The following is a 22,790-nucleotide window of genomic DNA, read 5'->3' as shown; positions in this document are numbered from 1 at the left end:
CTCCTTTCTTGTTGTCCCCAATGTGCCATATTAATAATATATTATAAAACATATTACAAACCTTAAAAGTCCCACAGTCCCTACACATTCAAATGCTTTAAAATTTAATTCAAAATCCTTATAAATCAAAAGTCTTTATAAAACTACAAAATTTCTTTTATATTTTCAGATCTCTCTTTTAAAAAAACTTCTTTAATGAATCTTTAGGGGTTTCACATAATACACCCCAATTTTATCCACCTCTGGGTCCCATATCTTCCCCACTCATTCTTGTTGCATCCCCCACAAAAAAAAACAGGAAGCAAGCAAACAAAAGCACAAACAACAACAACAACAACAAACTCATTAAACCAAAACAGAACAAAAAAACCACACAGGAAACAGCAAAATCTCTGCTTCTCCTTCTCTCCTGCCTCTCCCTCACCATTTCTTCCATCCTGATGGCATTGGAGGCTTCAGTGTGTCATATAGTATACCCCTTTGTCCCATCAGCTTGACTGGCAACTGTCCCTTGCAACGAGTTATTGGTCTGGTTCAAGGCCTCTGGTTTTTGGTACATCATCCTCACTGAATCTTCGCCAGAGTTCTTCTTGGGTATCCTGAGTCTTGGGGATCTTGAGGATATTGCTCTGCAGAACCAATCTCTTCACAAACTCAAGCAGGACCTAGATGGGGCAGAAGCTAGGGTGGGTCAACCCAAGGCCCAGTTGTGGGCATGGGTGTTAGCCAGTCAGGTCAGATCAAGCCACTGGGGCCACTCACCTCTGGTGCGGTTGCGGAGTCAGCTCCCCTACATGCTTGCCTGTGGTGAGGGGTGGGAGCCCCCTCTTCCAAGTACAGGGGCCAGTTCTCTTGCTGTAGGGAGCAGAGAGTGGTATAAGGCCAGCTTTCCCAGGGCAGTGAAGGACAGGACTGAATCACAGACATCAACAGAGACCCCAGTTGTGGTTGAACTATGGACTCATACATGGCCCTTGGCAGCAACTTAGACCTGGACAACATCCTGGCTCTGGGTGGAGAGAATAGTCACTCAGGTTCTGACAACTGTGTGGTCACTGGGCACCACCAAGGTCTCAGGTTGTTGCCCCAAACCTGGGCCTCTATGATCATTAGTTGCAGTGCAGGACCCAGACATCAGGTCAGAACCCCAGCCATGGTACCAGCGTAGGTGACTCAGATATAGATGCATCCTGTTCCTTGGTCAACTCTCTCAACTGTGGGCTCCTGAAAAATAAAATAAGTTAAATACTTTCTTATTTCAAGAGGAAAGAACCATGTGACAGTCACAACAAAACCAAATTCAAAGCAAAACAAAATTCCAAAAATAACTCAGTGTTTAATGTTTGGAATGCGCTCACTATTTTCTGGGCTCCTCCAAAGGGCTGAGGTCACTTCTCTGGTTCGCTCCTCTGAAGCACACACAGCCTTCTAGACCCTGCCTGGCTCCACTTCACTTCTGTTACTGTTTTGGTGGTCATCCCATGGTACTGGCATCTCCAAAATGCTGGGGCCTCTTGCTGAAACTGGGTTGCACTTCTACCAACATTGTCTTCCATGCTGTCTTCAGAAACTCCAGCCCTGTCACACAGAGCCAATCCTTAGTTTCTCTCCATGACCCTTTTATGACTTCAAAACCAGTACAACCTGGGTGACTCTTACACTGTCAAGTTTGGCTGAGAACACAAGGTACAACCACAGCTTCTGTGTACCAACCCTCAGGAAACACTTCCCATAAGACTTCCTAATCACAGATCAGCCTTCAGTCGCGGCTGACCAGCATGCATTGTCCATCAAAACCCACTTCCAGTGACACACCTCCAAAGAGGCCATACCTTCTAGTACTTCCTAAACAACCTATCAACTGGAAATTAAATACAAAAATACATGACTGCGTGAAGTTCATTCTCTTTCAACCCACCACAGCTCCTAAATAAGAAATCCAACTCCAGAGGGCACACATGGTACTTCTAGAACTAGTTTAAAATAGTCTTAGGAAGAAACATGCAGAGGCTGGCCAGATGACTCAGTCAGTAAGGCACAAGCATGAGGACCTGATTCTGGATCCACAGCAACATGTGGGTATGGAAGCAAAAGTTTATAACCCTAGTGCTGTGGGTTGGGTGGGGTAGAGATGGGTGGGTCTCTGGAGCTCTTTAGTCAGTCAGTGAACACCAAGGTCGACGAGAGTCCTTGTCTCAAAATATAAGACAGAAAACAATAAAGACCTGAGGTGGACTCCTGGCCTACACACACACACACACACACACACACACACACACACACACACACAGAATGACCACATCCTTTAGACAGGTCATAATGGTGTAAAGGTTCCTACTGTGGCCTCACACTGTAGAAATGCTCACTTGAAGTTTATCAGTTCAATACTGGTTTGAGAGAAAGTTCCTGAAGCTGTCAATTCCAAACAGTTTTTCTCAGAATGATATCAAATAAGCTATCTGAAGAGTGTGTGCATCTGAATGTGTCCCTCAACTGTCTCATTACCAGCACTCACTCATGTGTGAGGGTAGAGTTAGCAATCTTTTGGATTCAGAGTGTTTAAAAAGAAACACTGAGTTTTTTTTTTTGGTTTTTTTGAGACAGGGTTTCTCTGCAGCTTTAGAGCCTGTCCTGGAGCTAGCTCTTGTAGACCAGGCTGGTCTTGAACTCACAGAGATCCGCCTGCCTCTGCCTCCCGAGTGCTGGGATTAAAGGCGTGCGCCACCACTGCCCGGCTACACTGAGGGTTTTGAAGAAGCAGACAAAGCTCCAAATAACACTATCCTGAGTGAGGTAACCCAGACCCAAAAAATGAATATGGTATGTACTCATTCATAAGTGGATACTAGCCACAGAGAAAGGATATTGAGCCTATAGTTCATGATCCTAGAGAAGCTAAGTAATAAGGTGAATCGTAAGAAAAACATGTTGGGAGCAGTGGGACCCCAGATCCTGAATTTCTTGTAATCCCCTGATCTGAGTGCCTACAGCTGCTCTGAGCACGAGACCTTCAGGAGTTCCTGAAGGCAGGAGAGTGGTTTCTGGTGGGTTTGGCTGGGGCGTGGCTATCTCTATATAATCTGCCCCAGAACACAATAAAGGGGACATTCTTGGGGAATTCAAGGATGACCCATGTCGCTGTCTCTCTGTCTGTGCGTGTTTGTGTATTTTAACCTCCTGCCCCTTGCCTGAAGCTCGCCAACTGGGTGCCAGCGCACCGAACGCAGACATGGGGGCGCGGTGTGCGGCATATATATATATATCCTCTTGGGAATTGGAAACAGACAAGATCACCTGACAAAATTGGGAGCATGGGGACGGGAGGTAGAAGGAAGGGGAGAAGGGGAGGGTTGAGGAGAACTTGAGGGAATGGGATAGTCGAGATGGAGGAAGGACAGATATGAGAGCAAGGAAAGAGATATCTTTTTTTTTTTTTCGAGACAGGGTTTCTCTGCAGCTTTAAAGCCTGTCCTGGAACTAGCTCTTGTAGACCAGGCTGGTCTCGAACTCACAGAGATCCACCTGCCTCTGCCTCCCGAGGAAAGAGATATCTTGATTGAGGGAGCCATTATGGGGTTAGCAAGAAACCAGGCTCTAGAAAAATTCCCAGGAATCCACAAGGATGACTCCAGCTAAGACTCTAAGCAATAGAGGAGAGGGTGCCTTGAACTGGCCTTGCCCTGTAGTCAGACTGATGATTTTCTTAAATATCACCATAGAAACTTCATACAACAACAGATAGAAACAGAGGCAGAGAACCACATTGGAGCACTGGACTGAGTTCCCAAGGTCCGGTTGAAGAGTGGAAGGAGGGAGAATATGAGCAAGGAGGTAAAGACCATGAGGGGTTCACTCACTGAGACAGTTTGCTTGACCTAATGGGAGCTCACCAACTCCAACTGGACTGGGAGTGAACTAGCATGGGATCAAACTAGTCCCTCTAAATGTGGTTGATAGTTGGGGCAGACTGAGGGGCCACTGACAGTGGCACTGGGATTTGTCTCTACTGCATGTACTGGCCTTTTGGGATCCTATTCTCTTTGGATGTATACCTTGCTCAAACTAGATATAGTAGGGAGGGCCTTGGACTTTCCACAGGGCAGGCTGCCCTGCCCTCTCTTAGGATTGGAGTGGGGAGGGATGGGAGGGCATATGGAGGGAGTGGGAGGAAAGGAGGGAATGGAATTTGGATCAGTATTTCTTTAAAGTAATAAAATAATAATAATAAAATAAAAAAAGAAAAGGATGTCAGTGACCTTAGATACAAGGTGAAGAAACAAAACGGTGTTACTCCCTAATAAAGCTTCAATCATAAGAAAAAAACCCACATTGGCAGGTACCATCTTGGCTAAGATGTCTTAATCGCCATCTTAACTAAGGGTAGCCACATGACTAGCTGCCCTTGTACCACTCAGCCCTAGGTGATGACTGGGGCAGGGAGGAGCCACAGACTCATGTAGTTAGGCCCCTGGCCAAATGCCATAGCTAGAACAGTTACATGACCTGTTGCCAGCTGCATTTATACTTTGTCTTGTCTAAACTTTGCTTATGTCTTTGTCTCTAATTTCCTGTTATACTGACTATGTGGCATGTGGTGTGTTTGCATGGTAGTACGTCTTGGTGGGGCCCGCTGAGGCATTCATTTGATGCAGGGACTTTACCCACCTTTAACAGATCTGTTGTCTTCCACCTGCAAGGAATCTGCTTTCTTGTTCACTGGTGGCTTTGATTCTCCACTTTCTTTCTTCTCTCTCCTTCTTTAGATGCCCTGTCTGCTTTCTACAAAGTATGAGTCAGAGATGGAAGTCAGCTTCCTCTCACTCAGTATTCATGTAATGTAGGAGGAGTGGGTTGCGTCCCGCCGCCTGGCTAGCTTAACCCCCAAAATAACCACACAGAAACTGTATTAATTAAATTACTGCCTGGCCCATTATCTCTAGCCTCTTATTGTCTAACTCTCACATCTTGATCTAACCCATTTCTAATAATCTTTAGCACCATGAGGTCGTGGCTTACCGGGAAAGATTAGAACCAGCATCAGTCTCAGACAGGAGCTTCATGGCATCTGCCTGACTCCTCTCTTCTTCCCAGCATTCAGTTCGGTCTACTCCACCTATCTAAGTTTTGCCCTATCAAAAGGCCAAGGCAGTTTCTTTATTCAACCAATGAAAGCAACACAAATACAGAAGAACCTCCTACACCAATGTAACTTTTGATTTAACTTTAGGTGTGAATGTAAGCTAGCTTTAACTCTGTATGTGTGTGTATATCTGTATGCAATTTAAACTCAACTGCGTGTCTCTGTACATGTGCTTACTGTTAGAGAAAAATGTTTTAAATAGTTCTAATGAGCTCTGTTCATTGTACCCCTTTCTAGATAAGAAAGCAAGTCTCAAATACTTTAAATTGGTATGTGCTTTTAAATGATGATTAAAATATGGCTAGATCTGTTACAGCATACTGTTTATGTCATTCAACTCTGCTTTAAAATATATTCTATATACTGAAAAAAATTAAGTCTTTAAAGATCTATTTCAGATTAACAAAAGCAAAATACTTATGTCTTTGCCAAGGGTTCAACATTAAGTTTCTAGAGAATTTAAATAAGTAATCATGCATGTTTGATACCCATAGAATGGCTATCTTGATTTCTTTACTGAGCTCATTAAAAGGTTTTAATACTAAATGAGCTTCAATTCAAAATCATTATTTTTAAGGATAAATCTGACAGGAATGTAGTGTAAAGTCCTAATCTTGTGGAAGTTGCCGACCTACTGTAGGCTGTTGAGGAACACGCGTTGAGAGTTATCCTGTACATGATCAAACTCTTTAATTGTAGTCATGCTGGGTATAGATGCAATTAATTACAAGGATATAGCCACCTGTGTGTTTAAGACAAGTAACTAAAGACAAAGTTTATCTACTCATATATAACCAAGAGACAGCCCTCAAATGCTCAAAGATCTGGAGGAATGGCATTTAAAATATTTAGTTATTAAAGGCTTTTTGTAACAGAGAGACAGGATAGCTCCTGGCACCACCTCCATTTCCTCCAAAGATGAACGGTGAGAACAGAAGAACTTCCACCCATAACTTGCTTCACTAGTGAAAGTGTTAGCTACTGAGCAAAAACTGCCTTTCACCTCATCTGCTGTTGAGACCCTCTTCAGGCCATGGATGATGGGATACTGGAATCGACTGCCTCATATTGCTCAGGGCAAGGTAGGCTGGTCTTCCTACAACTCCTAATCCACAGGTTCTTCTGAGACCTTGCAGGCCTACTTCTTCCAGCTGAAAGACGGATGTTGCCCTAAAACCTGCCCTCAGTGATCATGGAGGACCCCAGGTTGTCTGTTTAGGTAGCTAATCAAGTAAGCCTCTGTCATTTAAAATTAATAACTCAGGTAAAATTTATCCTTCTCAAAATCGCTGATGCAGTTTGATGATAACTGTGTCAGCTCACCAGACGGAACCAAGGCTCAGTCTAGACACAGTTCACCTTGCTACCAGACTCAAGAAGAGACAAACGCACAAAACAGATTTCTCCTAAATTCTAAGGTGATGTCATAATGATGGGAAGGAACAGACGCTTTAAGGTCTTTTTTTTGAAGATAGAAAAGCATAAGATGTGAGGATCTAAGAATGTTTCAGGGTATAACAAAGGGTTTTGGCAATGTTCCTTCTGTTTCTATTGTGTGGAACAATTTGAGGAGTATAGGTATTAGTTCTTCTTTGAAGTTCTGGTAGAATTCTACACTGAAACTGTCTGGCCTTGGGCTTTTATTGATTGGGAGACTTTTGATGGCGGCTTCTATTTTCTTGCAGATTATAGATCTATTTAAATTGTTCTCCTGGTCTTGATTTAATTTTGGTATGTGATACCTATCTAGAAAATTGTCCACTTCTTTTTCATTTTCTATTTTGTGGAGTACAAGTTTTTGTAGTATGATCTAATGATTCTCTGTGTGTTCTTGGTGTTTGTTGTTATGTGTCTTTTTTCATTTCTGATTTTGTTAATTTGGATATTCTCTCTCTGCCTTTTGATTAGTTTGGATAAGGGTTTGTCCATCTTGTTGATTTTCTCAAAGAACCAGCTCTTTATTTCATTGATTCCTTGTATTGTTTTCCTTATTTCTATTTTATTGATTTTAGACCCCAATTTGATTATTTTCTGTCAACTGCTCCTCCTGGGTGAATCTGCTTCTTTTTGTTCTAGAGATTTCAGGTGTGCTGTTAAGTCACTAGTGTGAGATTTCTCCACTTTCTTTATGTAGGCACTTAGTGCTATGAACTTTCCTTTTATAGTGTCCCATAAGTTTGGGTATGTTGTGCCTTCATTTTCATTAAATTCTAGGAAGTATTTTATTCATTTTTTCCTTGATCCAGGGGTGGTTCAACTGAAAACTGTTCAATTTCCATGAGTTTGTAGGCTTTCTGCAATTAGTGTTGTTGTTAAATTCTAACTTTATACCATGGTGATCTGATAAGATACAGGGGGTTATTCCATTTTTTTTTTGGTATCTGTTGAGGTTTGCTTTGTTACTGAGTATGTAGTCAATTTTAGAGAATGTTCCATGCTCGCTGTAAAGCAAAGGATAATGGGCCTATAGTCCACAACCCCAGAGAAGCTAAGTAACAAAACCCTGAGAGAAACATATATAGATTCTCTTGGGGAAGGGAAATAGACAAGATCTCCTGACAAAATTGGGAGCATGGGGGTGGAGGGAGAAGGGAGAGCAGAAGGGGAGGAGGAGGGAAGAAGGGGAGGGGAAGGAGAACTTGAGGGAATGGGATGGTTGAGGTGAGGAAAGGACAGAGATTGAGATGAAGGAAAGAGATATCTTCATTAAGGGAACCATTATGGGGCTATCAAGAAACGTGGCACTAGAGCAGTTCCCAGGAATTCACAGCGTTGACCCCAGCTAAGACCCTAAACAATACTGGAGAGGGTGCCCAAACTGGCCTTGCCCTGTAGTCAGATTTATGACTCTCTTAAATGTTACCATAGAAATAGAGGCAGGGGTCCACAGCAGAGCCCTGGATTGAGCTCCCAAAGTTCAGTCATAGAATGTGAGGAGTGAGAATATGAGCAAAGAGGCCAAGACCATGATGGGGACACCCACTGAAACCGCTTACCTTATCTAATGGGAGCTCACCAACTCCAGCCTGACAGTGAGAGAACCAGCATAGGACCAAACTAGTTCCTCTGAATGTGGGTGGCAGTTGTATGGCTGGGGCAGACTTTGAAGCCACTGGCAGTGAGGCCATGATTTATTCCTACTACTTGTACTGACTTGAACCCATTCTCTTTGGAAGGATACCTTGTTCAGCCTAGATATAGTAGGGAAGGCCTTGGTCCTGCCTCAAAGCAATGTATTAGACTTTGTTGACTCCCATGGGAGTCTTACTCTCTGAGGAGTGGATGGGAGTGGGAACTGGGATTGATATGTAAAATTAGGAAAGATAGTTTTTTAAACAAACAAATAAATAGATGTAGAACTTAAGGGAATTCAGTATTGAAAAAGAGGAAGGCCAGAGAAAATTGTAACATTAAAGATGTTTCAGAAAGAAAAAAATACTGTTTTAAGGTGTACAAATGCAAATTATAAGATTTCTCTCTCATTGTGCTACTGTTCATAGTCTTAACATTAATCAATAAATTCTGATAAACTATTAATCTAGCTCTGGCTGAGTACTACCATTATTGTAACTGCAAGCTCAAGATTGTAAATTCCCATTGGTTTCCTAACTATAGACCTCAAAATACGTTTTTTTTTTTGTTTTTTTGAGACAGGGTTTCTCTGTAGCTTTTAAGGCTGTTAGGGAACTAGACTTGTAGACTAGGCTGGCCTCGAATTCACAGAGATTCATCTGGCTCTGCTTCTTGAGTGCTGGGATTAAAGACATATGCCACCACCACCCAGCCTCAAAGATACTTTTCATTGTGCAAAACATCTGTCACAGTCATTTCTGGTATGAATATACTGCCATTTCTACAATATAAGTTCCAATACAGACTATAAATGTGGGAATGTTAATGTGTCTGAAACTTATGCTTTCACAGACTCAAAAATTCTTGTAAGTACTTGGAAGATTTATTTCAAACAAGTCAGATGCACGTAAACTACTGTAAATGGAGATTAATGGGTGATACCGAGATCTCAGATGGAAATGAGTTGTCTATTGGGAAGTAGACTAGAGGCCATTTATGTTGTGTTTGGCAAAAATAGTCTACATTTTCTCTATGTTCTGTGAGACTTTGTGTGAGGCTAGGTTTAAATTGATGAACTAATTATTCTGGCAGAGGAAATTCCAACTTAGAATAGCATTAAGATTTTCACCTGGATATTGCTGGCTGCTTTTAACCAGATTTATAGTGAGAACTGGGAGCTAAACATACTAGAAAAGTGAATCATCTCTCAAGGACAGTTGCAGAAAGGAAGCAATGTCATCCTAGGAGGGAAGTCATACAGTTGGAAGCCATCAAAACTAAAAGGAGGGCTACTCAAACCAATTGGAGCTTGCGGTAGTTGGAATAATAATGACCCCCACAGGCTCATATATTTGAATGTTTTGTCATCAGGAGTGTCACTCCTTAGAAGGATTGGGAGGTATGGCCTTGTTGAGGGTGGTATGGCCTTGTTGGGGGTGGTATAGCCTTGTTGGGGGTGGTATGGCCTTGTTGGAATGTCACTGGGAGTGGGCTTTGAGGTTTCAGAAGCTCAAACCAGGCCCCGTGGCTTTCTCTTCCTATTGTTGTGCTAGTAACATTCCAGGTTCTCCTGGTGCTTATCTGTGAGCACAAATATCTAAAGAATACCTGTTCACCAGCTATTTCTGGAGGCAGTGAGCCCTTTAAGGTGTGTAACTTTAAGGTGTGGTAGGACCATAGGATTCAGATGTAGATCTGGGTGTAGAACTACTCAACTACTTCAGTCTCATGTCTGCCCACATACCCCTATTCACCTTGCCATTATGAGAATGTACTAAACCTCTGAAACTGTAAGCCTCAATTAAATGCTTTCCTTGACAAGAGTTGCCACAGCCATGGCGCCTCTTCATATCATTAACACACTGACTAAAACAGAAGTTGTTACCAGGGAGTGGGATATTGCTGTGACTGACCTGACTATGCCTGTTGTTGGCAGAATACAGATTTTGGGGCTTTGGCTTAGAAAAGTTAAACAATTTTAGTGGGGATTAATGGGTTATGTTAGTAGGAACATGGATGGCAGTGGTGCTGAGAGCCATGTAGACTATGGTGGCTTGGCTCAAGAAGTTTCAGAGAAGAATATTATTAAGTGGCCTAGAGACTGTTTTTGTGATTTTTTTGGTGAAGAATGTGATTGCTTTTTGCCCTTGCCCCCCCAAAAAAGTCTGCTTGAGGCTAAATTGAATAGTTTTGGATTAATGGTGCTGACAGAAGAGATTTCAAGACAGCCTAGTACTGACTCTGTCCTGTGGCTATTAGTGGTCACTACTATGAAAATCTATAATGAAAAGAAACAAAATAAGCAAGGAAAAATGCCAAATGTACAGTTTGAGGAGAAAAGAAAGACAAGAAAGTGTAATGGGGATAAGTCTTGTGCTCAAGGATATAAAAAATTTAAAGAAAAGCCTGAGGCTAAATGAAATAAAGGGAGTGGGGGCCTCAGGGCAAGACCCTATCCTGCTAAGCTTCCAACTTGTAAAAAGGAATTAAAGAAAAGCTTGAGCTTTTTTATTGTATAAGAAAAGAATCTAAAAAAAAAGAAAAGAATCTATTTTCTTTTTCCCTCTATTTTCAGTAGAAGGAGAAATGAAATAAAAAAGAGTTGCTATGGTCATGGTGTCTCTTCATAGCAATAAAGCACTGACTCCAGATGGAGTATATCACACCATGGCATGCTCTGGATGCCATACACAGAGATGTAGACTTCATGCATTGCCCTGTTGCACCTCAGTCTTGCTCTCATCCAATTTTGATGAGAATGGGCCCTGTAAACAGAAGTTTCTGTCCTGCCCGGTCCCACAGCCATTCAGAAACACACAGAGGCTTTTTTTTTTAAAAATTATAAACTGTGTGGTCTTTTAGTTCAAGATTATTATTAACTAGCTCTTGCAATTTAAATTAATCCATAATTCTTGTCTATGTTTAGCCACATGGCTTGGTACCTTTTGTCACCAAGGCATTCTCATCTTGCTTCTTCTACATCTGGATGGTGATGAACTCTCTCTGCCTTTCCTCTTCCCAGAATTCTCCTAGTCTGGTTGCCCCACCTGTACTTCCTGTCTGGCTACTTGTCAATCAGCATTTTATTAAACTTATATGAGTAACACATCTTTACAGTGTACGAAAACATTACCCCACAGCATTTTCTCTTTACAAAACACAAAACTCTAAATATAATCTCCTTTGCTTAGTTTTTCTCCTGACCATTATCCATAACAACTTATAACCAACACTCTAAACAAAGACAAACATTCATAATCCTTTTTTTGGAGGAGAGGGACTGTGGACATAGGTTTCTAAGCTATTTCCTGATGATTGAAGGCACTGATAATCTTATGGGGGCCCAAAGAAAATTTAGGATTATGGTCAAATCCTGATTGGAGTAGTCTGTGAGGCTGGATCATCTCAGTCAGCAGTCTTGAAGCTGTTCTGGATGTAGAACCCAGAACAAACTGCAACAGAAGTGCTCTGAAATGTTGGATCATCTGGGCCATCCATTCCCATTGGGGATTTTTCAGGGGGTCTTGTTGTGCCTAGATTATGACCCCCCAGAGAGAGACCACCAGAGAGGCCCAGACTGTAATAAGCAAGGTTTAATCAGCATAACACAAACATGTTTGGAACTCATCATCATCCCCGTTACTGCTAGGTAGAGAGAGGAGTTGTATCTCCTCTGTGGAGTAAGCTTTTAAAGGCATAACTACAAAGACAATCTTTGAAGCTGCTTTGGCACAGGTGCAAAGACTTTTGCTCCCTCCCATCCTGTTAAGTCAGCTTTTTTTCTTGTTCTTAGAGCAAGGCCACTGTTCCTGAGTTAGGCCATCTTTATCAGCCTGTACCAGGTGGCTGTCTGGGCTGAGCTAAGTGACCTTGTGCTTGGAATCTCCCAGATGGGTGAGGGGAAGGCGATTATCTTCCTGGGAAAACATTCTGCTAGGAAATTTCTTCTCACCCCTTTGAGAATAAGGGGTGAGGGTCCTACATTTCCCCACTCCTCTTGGTCCTAAGGGTCAGCTCAATCGAGCTGGCTTTGCTAACTTTGGCCAAATTGTTTTTTTTTACAATTACAGAGTCTTTTTATGTTTCTTTTAATTTAGCATTTTAACCAGGGATTATTGGACGATGTATTCTTTTAATTGCTTCCAGCTGACTTTGGGGAGTTATTGTTAAGGGTCAAGGGTGCTAGTCAAAAGGAGAAAATTTTAGCCGGGCGGTGGTGGCACACGCCTTTAATCCCAGCACTCGGGAGGCAGAGGCAGGCGGATCTCTGTGAGTTCGAGACCAGCCTGGTCTATAAGAGCTAGTTCCAGGACAGGCTCCAAAGCCACAGAGAAACCCTGTCTCGAAAAATCAAAAAAAAAAGATAATACTAATAAACAATAAAATAAAACAATGGCTACTTGCTGTTTGGGTTACAAACTCAGGATTTTCTGTGGGACTCAAAGGTATAAATCTATTTTTACTGTTTTATAGATATCTGTTGTTGCTATTTCTATAATGCGGATTTTAATATGGGCCTAAAAGTTTCAAATATATTAACTTCTGTTCCTAGCTTAAATTTGTCTCAACAGCTTTCCCCTTGGTTGGCAGACACAAACAAACATCAATTGCTGACTACAACCTGCTCCAAATGACTGTGGACCATGGACTTGCTAAAAACTAATATAGACCAGTCTAGCCAATGTGAATGCTTCCTGGTTCTTCAACAAAGTCCACAAACCAAATGTTCCTAAAATTTTCTTCTTTTGTTTTTTTTTTTTTTAATAACCGCCTGGCTATTAGTATTATCTTAAATTACTTTTCAAACCCTTAATGTTTATGAACTTTTATATCCTCAGACCTTTATATATAATGAGGTAACAGGCTGGCTATAGCTTTGTGTAAGGCTCTGGATATCCTTTTTGCTCTTAAACTGATATTGTAGCCGGCCTAGCCATTAATAATACAACCAGAGGTCTTAGAAGGATAAATAAATTATACTTAAGTACAGACAAAACAGAAAAATAGCAGAGACCAGCCCATATATGCGGCGAACCCCCCTGCCCAGCAGGGAAGAACGACCACCGATTCGAGGATTCTTCTCAAATCACGCTTTATTGGAGCCTCTTGGTTAAAGGGAGAGCTGGAAGCGAGGGGCCCCCGTGGATGAAGCAGCTGCTGCTTATATAGGGAGGGCGGACATGGGGCGTGCCTGCGGGAGGTTCTGTCTAGAGCCTTGCCTAATATGGAGTTGTTTACACGGCGCTGCAGGGGCTCAGCGCCATCTTGTGATGGTGGCCGGCAAATCGGCTCCCTGCACATACACAGTCATACCCAGGTCTCCATAGCATTGAAGGCCAGACCCATAAGGTAACTGGTTTCTGTGGAAAAGGGACATGGAAAAGGCTGAACTTATTTTGTCTAGGCAAAAGTAGTGCAATCAATTTTCCAAGGTCCTACTATTTGTCCACAGTCTGGGCTGGGTCCTGGCAGCAGGTGTTGCACTGGGGTTCATCTCGCCCTGTGGTCAGCGTCATCATTATCCAGGTGGAGACATTGTGGCGTTCCAGAGTCTTTTTTGGAGACCTTGGGTCATTGTTAAAATCTCAGAGTCTCTGTCTGATACAAGCTTTTTAAACACTATTTTAAATGCCATTTTCTATAGATCTCTGAAGTATTTAGGGCTGTCCAGGTATCTCTTATTAGACAGACTTTATTTTAAATTACTTGTTTTAAGTTTTAAAACATATATAGGGGACTAAATAAGGCTTATCCCTGTACTTCTATTAGTACTTTGAGGATGACTGATTATTAACTTGTATTTTTAACAGACCAGAACTATATACCATATTTTTGTCAGATTGAACCTTTAAATTAATGATTTTAGCAAAGACAATGAGGTTAAAATCTAAATATTAACAATATGAAACATTTTTAGCAGTATATATGTTTTATAACCTATTTTATTGTAGCTGATGCTTTTGGTGACTATCACCTGGCCTTGATGTTTTTTCTTGTAACTGTTCCCCCCCACCCCCGGGAGTCTAGTCTCAGCTATTTCCGGTGGTAACTGACATTCTTGTATATCAATAAAGAACAACATAAAACAGTTTTAACATTATCTATATCAAAAAGACATCTAAATTTTTGTGAACCCGAATCTAATGACCAGAGCTCAGAGAAAAAACTATAAGTACAAAACTTATAATTACCAAAGATTAATTTTTTTTTTTTTGGTTTTTCGAGACAGGGTTTCCCTGTAGTTTCTAGAGCCTGTCCTGGAACTAGCTCTTGTAGACCAGGCTGGCCTCGAACTCAGAGATCCGCCTGCCTCTGCCTCCCGAGTGCTGGGATTAAAGGCGTGCACCACCACCGCCCGGCAAAGATTAATTTTTTTAACAAAACAAACATACATAATTTTTAAAAGAAATAACCATGACCCTTTAACAAGACAAAGCTTTCTAAAACCAGAATTAACCATTAAACATGTAGGTACAAGAAATTACAACAAACATCTTTTGGCCTTTTATAATTTTTTTATACCTTTTGTGACTTTTTATAACCTATATATTTTTTCTCCTGTGGAAACAAAAGCATTTTTAAACATAATGAATTTTTGATATTTATTTAAAAATCAACATTTTTTAAAGTTACAGGTTGGTATAATTTAAAACTTCTTTTTTTTTTCTCATGGTTTATTTTTTTTATATTTAAAAATTTCCATCTTCTTCCCTCCTCCTCCCCCCTCCTTCCCCTCCTCCTCCCCCTTCCCTCCCCTCCTTCTCCCCCTTCCCTCCCCTCCCCTCCACCCATACCTCCCCTCCCTCCCTCTCAAGGCCAAGGAGCCATCAGGGTTCCCCACTCTATGCTAAGACCAAGGTCCTCCCAACTCCCCCCAGGTCCAGGAAGGTGATCGACCAAGCTGAGAAGGCTCCCACAGAGCCCGTCCATGCAGAAGAATCAGAGCCCAGAGCCATTGTCCTTTGCTTCTCAGTCAGCCCCCGCTGTTGGCCACATTCAGAGAGACGGGTTTGGTCGCCTGATCCATCAGTCCCATTCCAACTGGAGTTGGTGATCTCCCATTAGTTCTGTCCCACCGTCTCCATGAGTGAACGCACCCCTCTCGTTCCTGACTTTCTCCCTCATGTTCTCGCTCCTTCTGCTCCTCATCAGGACCTTGGGAGCTCAGTCCAGTGCTCCAATGTGGGGCTCAGTCACCTTCCCCATCTGTCGCCAGATGGAGGTTCCCTCACGGTCCTGACTTTCTTTCTCATGTTCTCTCTCCTTCTGCTCCTCATCAGGACCTTGGGAGCTCAGTCCGGTGCTCCAATGTGGGGCTCTGTCATTTTCTTCATCTATCGTCAGGTGGAGGTTCTATGGTGATATGCAAGAAATTCATCAGTATGGCTATAGGAACTGGCCTTCTCAGGCTCCCTCTCCTCAGCTGCCCAAGGAACTAACTGGGGGCATCTCCCTGGAAACCTGGGAACCCCTTTAGGGTCAAGTCTCTTGACAACCCTCAGGTAGCTCCTTAAATTAAGATATATGCTTCCCTGCTCCCATATCCACCCTTCCTATATCCCAAGCACCCCATTCCTCCGAGCTCCCCCCGTTCTCCCCTTCACACTTTTCTCTCCCCATCTTCCCTTGGCCCAGTCTTGCCCAACCCTCAAGTTCCCAATTTTGCCTGGCGATCGTGTCTACTTCCAATATCCAGGAGGATTACTATATCTTTTTTTGGGAGTTCACCTTCTTATTATCTTCTCAAGGATCCCAAATTTATAGGCTCGATGTTCTTTAATTATGGCTAGAAACCGATTATGAGTGAGTACATCCCATGTTCATCTTTTTGGGTCTGGGTTACCTCACTCAGAATAGTGTTTTCTATTTCCATCCATTTGCCTGCAAAATTCAAGATGTCATTGTTTTTTACCGCTGAGTAGTATTCTAGCATGTATATATTCCACAGTTTCTTCATCCATTCTTCCACTGAAGGGCATCTAGGTTGTTTTCCAGGATCTGGCTATTACAAATAATGCTGCTATGAACATAGATGAGCATATGCTTTTGTTGTATGATTGGGCATCTCTTGGGTAGATTCCCAATAGTGGAATTGCTGGGTCCTGGGGTAGGTTGATCCCGAATTTCCTGAGAAACCGCCACACTGCTTTCCAAAGTGGTTGCACAAGTTTGCATTCCCACCAGCAATGGATGAGTGTACCCCTTACCCCACAACCTCTCCAGCAAAGGTTATTATTGGTGTTTTGGATTTTAGCCAATCTGACAGGTGTAAGATGATATCTCAAAGTTGTTTTGATTTGCATTTCCCTGATAGCTAGGGAGGTTGAGCATGACCTTAAGTGTCTTTTGGCCATTCGAACTTCTTCTGTTGAGAATTCTCTGTTCAGTTCAGCGCCCCATTTTTTAATTGGGTTAATTGGCATTTTACAAGTAGTATCAGGACAGGAAAGGGTTAAGACTGGAAACTGCTGGCCAGCAGAAGAGACTTTGAGTGTTATCATACTGATGAACTTGGCTCAGAAAAGAGGCACAGAGAGTGTCCTTGGCTGTCAATGCTTTTTTAAAAAAAGTTTTTTGTTAACTTTTTTCTGACCATGATCTTAGACTTTTTGTTTTATATTTGCACAGTTTTTCAGTTGTAAGCAGTCAATTTCCTGCCACCTGTGTGCAGGTCCCTCTCTCCTGTCTAAGGCAAAGACCCTCAAGATACAGAGAGAGAACAAGGGAGAGGGGGCTGTCCTGTTTTGCTGCAGCCAGTCTCTCAGTCATTAGCTCCACCACCTGCCTTCTGAAGAGGCATTCCTCTGCCCTCAACCGGGTGCATGATGACTTTGCCATCTGCCCTATCCCAGGTGCCATTTCTCCCTGGCCTTGGAGCCCTGCAGGCCCCAAAGATCCTCTGCCACACTGCATTTCCCATAGTCTCAAGGCTTAGCTCTCAGCACGCAGGCAGTGTATTCTCTGCCATCAGACCTGGCTCAGGGCCAGGGATACAGACCCTAGATGGGCTGTTGTCAAATCATTTACATTTTTACATTTAAGTTTTGTTCCATTTTCTTTTTAGTCCTTGTCAGTCCAGTCTTAAACATAATAAAGAGACAACAGTTTTCCAGAACTCCAGGGGATCACCATCCACCCAATGTAGCGGCCCCAAAGACATTCCAAGTCATGGGCATGACTCCTGACCCTCTCTGTGCCCAGTTCCTTTTGGGCACTCTCCAAGATTTTGCCTCTCTCCTCTCCATCCCTAACGGCTGAGGGGAGGGGGCTGGGGTTCCATAGGAGCCTTAGGATCCTCAAGGATAGAAGTCCAGAGAGAAAGAAAACAAAGCAACAATTACCACAACATAACACAAAAAGACTTTGACAAATTCCTGGGACAAGACACGTAGTGACATTTTCTTCCGGGGTGGAAGAAACCCAAACAGCTGTCTCTGAGGTAGCTGCAAATGACTCAGGGCCCGGAGAATGCAGGCTCCTGTCTACTGACTGCATTCAGTAGACTGACTGGGAGAATTCCCATCCCTGTCTAAAAATGACCCGGGGCCAGTAATGCCCCTGTCTAGAAATGACTCGGGACTGGGAGAATTCCCAACCCTGTCTGGAAATGACCCGGGAGCAACACTCCCTGTCTGAAAATGACCCGGAGCCAGAAAGGCCCCTGTCTGGAAATGAGCCAGGGGGCTGGGAGAATTCCCTTCCCTGACTGGAAATGACCTGGAAGCATCACTCTCTGTCTGAAAATGACCAGGAGCCAGAAAGGCCCCTGTCTAGAAATGGAAGACAAGGAGTCCCTTGCTTCTCCAGGGTCACTGTACAAGTGCGTCAGAGAACACTTGTCAATACCAAAATCCCAAATCAGTCGACCGGTACAAAACCAAAGCAGCCATAGTCAGACAGACAAGACAAAATGACAGAGACAAAGAGACAAGAGAAAAAAGAAAGAGCGCTTTCTCACCGGTAGATTCTAATAAACCTCCGGACTTTCATCATCCTGGTGGAATCTCCGGGGTTCCTGGCAAACGCACCAAATGTTGTGTCCAGATTACGATCCCCAGAGAGAGACCACCAGAGAGGCCCAGACTGTAATAAGCAAGGTTTAATCAGCATAACACAAACATGTTTGGAACTCATCACCATCCCTGTTACTGCTAGGTAGAGAGAGGAGTTGTATCTCCTCTGTGGGGTAAGCTTTTAAAGACATAACTACAAAGAGAATCTTTGAAGCTGCTTTGGCACAGGTGCAAGACTTTGCTCCCTCCCATCCTGCTAACTCAGCTTTTTTTCTTGTTCTTAGAGCAAGGCCACTGTTCCTGAGTTAGGCCATCTTTATCAGCCTGTACCAGGTGGCTGGCTGGGCTGAGCTAAGTGACCTTGTGCTTGGAATCTCCCAGATGGGAGAGGGGAAGGCGATTATCTTCCTGGGAAAACATTCTGCTAGGAAATTTCTTCTCACCCCTTTGAGAATAAGGGGTGAGGGTCCTACAGGTCTTTGTCCATCAAACCTTATTTTTCTTAACCAAGAATGAACCCACAGCCTCAGTTTTTGTGGAAATAAAAGCAAAATTGTTGTGATCTGGCTGCCCTCACTCCCCCTGACTGACAGCTAAACTTCCTTGTAATCAACAAAAATGTTTGTGTTCTTTCTGGCTGGTGGTTTTCCACAGAAGCTCCCAGTACATGATGCCCTGATCTTGACCTCTGGCTGTTCAGCAGGTCTTGGGCCAGCTGCCTAAAGGTATAAATAAGCCTATAAGTTGTCTTGGTTATGATGTTTTATCACGCAATAGGAAAATAACTATAACAAAAACTGCAACTAACAAAAACTGCAAGCCCAAATGAGCCTTTAGTCCCATGAGTTGTATTTGTCAGGGATTTATAACACAGCAACAGGAAAAGAAACTGATACGAGCTCAGGTTAGTTGCTTCTGTGGGTTCCCTATTGATGTCCTTGTCTTTCTGGCTTATATAATCCTTCCTTCCTTTCAACAGTAGGATTCCTTTGCTCATCTCAGTGCTTGACTGTGAATCTCCGAATCTCTTTCCATCAATTACTGGATGAAGGCTCTCTGATGACAGTTGGGGTCGTCATCAATCTATGAGTATAGATATTCAGATTTGAGACATCATCTTGGTGGATTTGTCCTTTGATGAATATGAAATGCCCTTCTACCTCTTTTTTGATTAACTTTGGTATAAGTCTATCTTGTTAGATATTAGGAAAGCTACATCAGCCTGCTTCATAGGTCCATCAGCCTGCTTCATAGGTCCATTTGATTGGAAAATCCTTTCCAAACATTTTATTCTAGGTAATGTCTGTCTGTAATGTTGAGATGTGTTTTTTGTATGCAGGAGAAGGATGGATCCTGTTTTTGTATCCATCTGTTAGCCTGTGTCTTTTTTTAAATTGGGAATCGAATCCATTGATATTGAGAGCTATTAGTGGGTTGTTAATTTCCGTTATTTTATTGTTGCTGGTAGTGTGTGTGTGTGTGTGTGTGTGTGCTTCTCTTCTTTGGGTTTTGCAAGTTTGAGATTATCTATTGCTTGTGTTTTTGTGAATGTAGGTAGTTTCCTTGGGTTGATGTTTTCCTCCTAGTATCTTTTCTATAGGACTGGATTTGTTTACAGGCATTGTTTACATTTGACTTTGTAGTGAAATATCTTATTTTCTCCATTTGGGGGATGAAAGATTTGCTGGTTATAGTAGTATGTGCTGGCATCTGTGGTCTCTTAGATTCTGCCAGATGTTTGTCCAGGCCTCTTTAACTTTTAGAGTCTTCATTGAGAAGTTGGGTATAATTCTGATGTCTGCCTTTATATTTTATTTGACCTTTTTTTTTTTAAAAAAAAACCTCTAGAATATTCTTTCTTTATTCTGCATGTTTATTTTTATGTCAAGGGACCTTTATTCAGGCCCAGCATATTTGTTGTTATATAAGTTTCTTGTACTTTTATTGGCATGTCCTTCTTCAAGTTGGGAAATTTTTCTTCTGTGATTTTGTTGAATACATTTTCTGGGCCTTTGAGCTGGAATTTTTCTCCTTCTATTCCTATTATTCCCAGGTTTAGTCTTTTCACAGTGTCCCAGATTTCCTGGATGTTTTGTTAGGAATGTTTTAGATTTAACTAATGAATTGACTAATGAATCTATTTCCTTTATCATATCCTTAATACCTGAGATTCTCTCTTCCATCTTGTATTCTCTTGGTGGTGCTTGCATCTGTAGCTACTGTTTGCTTATCCACATTTTCCCTTTCCAGAATTTTATGGATTTATGTTTTCTTTATTGCTTCTATTTCAATTCTTCTTTATTTCTTATTAAAAATATATATTTTCCATACAATACATTATGATTATAATCTCCCCTCCCTTGCTTATCCAGATTTTCCCTTTCCAGAATTTTATGGGTTTATGTTTTCTTTATTGTTTCTATTTCAATTTTCAATTTTCTTTTTTTATTAAAAATATATATTTTTCAGATATTATGATTATAATCTCCCCTCCCCCAGCTCCTCCCAGATCCTCTCAAACGCCCCACTCACTTAAATCCACATTTTTAAAATTCATTTTATATACCACCCACAGTCCCCTCCTTCTCCTCTACCGCCTTCCCTTTTCTCAACTCATACCCATCTACTCCTCAGAAAGGATAAGGCCTCCCAATGGGAGTCACCAAAGCCTGGTACATTCAGTTGAGGCGGGACCAAGCCTCTCCCCACCTCCCCGCCCACATCAAGACTAAGCAAGGCATGCCACCAAATGAAATGGGCTTCAAAAGCCAGCTCATGCACTAGGGATAGATCCTGGTTCCACTGCTAAGGGTCCCACAAAAGACCAGACTACAAAAATGCAGAGGGCCTTATTTGGTCCCACTCAGGCTCCCCAGCTATTGGTCTAGAGTTTGTGAGCTCCCACAAGTTCAGGTCCACTGTCTCTGTGGGTTTCCCTGTCATGATCTTGACCCCCTTACTCATACATCCCCTCCTTCCTCTATTCACCTACAGAATGGGAAAAGATCTTCACCAACCCCACATTTGACAGAGGACTGATCTCCAAAATATATGAGCTCAAGAAACTAGACATTAAAATACCAAATAATCCAATTAAAAATGGGGTACAGATCTAAACAGAGATTCTCAACAGAAGAATATCAAATAGCTGAAAGACATTTAAGGTATTACTCAATATCCCTAGTCATCAGGAAAATGCAAATCAAAATGGCTCTGAGATGCCATCTTACACCCATCAGAATGGAAGAGATCAAAACCACTGATGACGGCCCATGATGGAAAGGATGTGGTGTAAGGGGAACACTGCTGGTGGGAGCACAAACTCATACAGCCACTTTAGAGGTCAATATGGTATTTTCTCAGAAAATTTGGAATCAATCTACCCCAAGAATGGCCCTATCCTATAGCCATACTAATGAATATTTTGCATATCACCATAGAACCTTCATCTGGCGATGGATGAAGCTAGAGACAGAGACCCACATTGGAGCACTGGACTGAGCTCCCAAGGTCCAAATGAGGAGCAGAAAGAGGGAGAACATGAGCAAGGAAGTCAGGACCGCGAGGGGTGTGCCCATCCACTGAGATGGTGGGGCTGATCTATTGGGAGCTCACCAAGGCCAGCTGGACTGGGACTGATATAGCAAGTGATCAAACCGGACTCTCTGAACGTGGCGGACAAGGAGGGCTGACTGAGAAGCCAAGGACAAGGGCACTGGGTTTTGATCCTACTGCATGTTCTGGCTTTGTGGGAGCCTAGTCTGTTTGGATGCTCACCTTCCTAGAACTGGATGGAGGGGGGAAGACCTTGGACTTCCCACAGGGCAGGGAACCTTGACTGTTCTTTGGACTGGAGAGGGAGGGAGAGGAGAGTTGGGGGAGGGGGAGGGAAATGGGAGGAGGAGAGGAGGTGGAAATTTTTAATTAAAAATAAATAAATTTCAGCACTCGGGAGGCAGAGGCAGGTGGATCTCTGAGTTCGAGGCCACCCTGGTCTACAAGAGCTAGTTCCAGGACAGGCTCTAGAAACTACAGGGAAATCCTGTCTCGAAAAACCAAAAAAAATAAATAAATTTAAAAAAAGACCCAGTGATACCACTCATGCGCATATACCCAAAGGATGTGCAATCATACCACAAGGACACATGCTCAACTATGTTCATAGCAGCAATATTTGTAATAGCAGGAACCTGGAAACAACCTCAATACCCCTTAACTGAAGAAAGGATAAAGAAAATGTCATATATTTACACAATAGAGAATTACTCAGCTGTCATAAATAATGACATCATGAAATTTGTAGGTAAATGGATGAAACTAGAAAAAAATCATCTGGGAGTGAGGTATCCCAGACCCAGAAAGACAAACACAGTATGTACTCATTCATAAGTGGATATTAGATGTGAAGCAAAAGACAGATCCACAGCTTCAGAGAAGCCAGGTAACAATGAGAACCTTGTTAAGAGGGACACATGGATCACCCTGGGAAGAGGGAATAAATAAAATCTCCCAGGTGTAAACTGGGGATGGGGAGGCAGAAAAAGGAGGGGATGGGGGATGAGAAC

Source organism: Arvicola amphibius, chromosome 5 (genome assembly GCF_903992535.2).
Source record: "Arvicola amphibius chromosome 5, mArvAmp1.2, whole genome shotgun sequence".
Lineage (NCBI taxonomy): Eukaryota > Metazoa > Chordata > Mammalia > Rodentia > Cricetidae > Arvicola > Arvicola amphibius.
The sequence above is the reverse complement of the archived record's forward strand: the minus strand, read 5'-3'. Positions refer to the sequence as shown.